Source organism: Asterias rubens, chromosome 5 (genome assembly GCF_902459465.1).
Source record: "Asterias rubens chromosome 5, eAstRub1.3, whole genome shotgun sequence".
Classification (NCBI taxonomy): Eukaryota; Metazoa; Echinodermata; class Asteroidea; order Forcipulatida; family Asteriidae; genus Asterias; species Asterias rubens.
Window position 1 is genome coordinate 12,969,680 of NC_047066.1, and position 1,510 is coordinate 12,971,189.

A 1,510-nucleotide genomic window follows, 5' to 3' on the forward strand; every position below is an offset into this window, starting at 1 on the left:
AATTTCTCACTAAATTATTTGAATCTGAGAAAGACTTGAGACCTAAACCCTTTCTCATCTGAAAGCACACGGTGTTCAACAAGGGTGTTTTTTCTTTCATAATTTTCTTGCAACTTCGGTAACCAAGAATACTGGTCTTTGACGATACACCAATCCATTAGGCTTTGCCCACGGCGCACATGTGAGCAAGAACACGTGATCCTCTCCAATGCCATTCTGCACAACTATGCGGCGCGTGCCAAGCATCTGCGCACGGACTTTATAGTGTCAAACTTTTGGTTGTGCAATGGGTTGTCATTGGTCAATACGCAATGGGGCGGAGCTTAATGGATCAGTCTATTACCAAAGGTATCCAGTGCCTTTAAAAGACCGGATGACCACTGGTCCTAGCTCTATGGTTGTACATGTGTACGTATGTACAATATGTATGTCCAACAATTCCCCTAAAGTGAATGGCTATTACGAAGTGTTGATTTTTTCATCACTAGTGAAGATTTTAATTATTCAATCAAATGTCAGCCCCGCTTAATGTAGTTTTCCAAAAATATCTCGAGGACTTGCATAAAAGATTTTTTTTTTAAGTTCTGAAATTTATATTCTTATTTTTAGTTGCATCTCAAAATGTTTCAACACTTGGAACATACGTAAATCTGCAGTACCTGAAGAACTTTCTCAAAGGTTTTTTACAATTTGGCTATGCTGGCAACTCTCCCTAATTCTGCAAAAAAAAATCCCTGAAAATAATTTTTTTTTTTCCGTACTCTGATAAACAAATTGGAAAAACTTCCTGATTATGGGAACTTTTCCCCCATCATGTTGAATGTCATTCTAAAGATCTCCAAGGTTGTTGTACAATGTCTCCCTGAATGCAAGGGACAAATGTTGGATATTTCAATCTGTCAAGTACTTACAGACGTTGAAAAGTTCAGCAAATAGAAAGAGACAAAAATTGTTTTTGTTTGGTCTTGTACAAATATTGGCGGTCCAGTACCAGTAATATCTGTTTCTACAAAGGCCTGTGACACAAAGGTCTTAGTTTTAATCCACCCTTGATTCTATCAGAGGTTGGCTTATTGTTTGTAAAAAAAAAAATAGACCCTTCTCGTGAAACATATAAATTGCTTATAGCGCGTGGGTGGACACTAACATTTTAATAGGCAAAATGAGAAAAACAACATCACACTGTTTTGTATGCCGCTAATTGCTGCTTGATGCATATATATGCGATTGTGCATTTGCCAACCTAAAGGGTTTGTACTTATGCGTGAATGTAATTAGCGTATTTCATGGGAAGGGTCGATTGGATGGGAGAATGAAAAACTGTCTGACTAGATACATGTTTTTAACCCAAACACTGTAAATGTGTCCGTAAATTTGTCGGCTTTCAGGAGGTACAATTTATAATAACATGACAATTCTGTGAAAACTGAGTACTGTTTTCTGAAATCTATTTGTTGCATTGTTAGTTATTATTTGTTGTTTGAAAGGGTTTGCTGCAGTGTAAATTTCA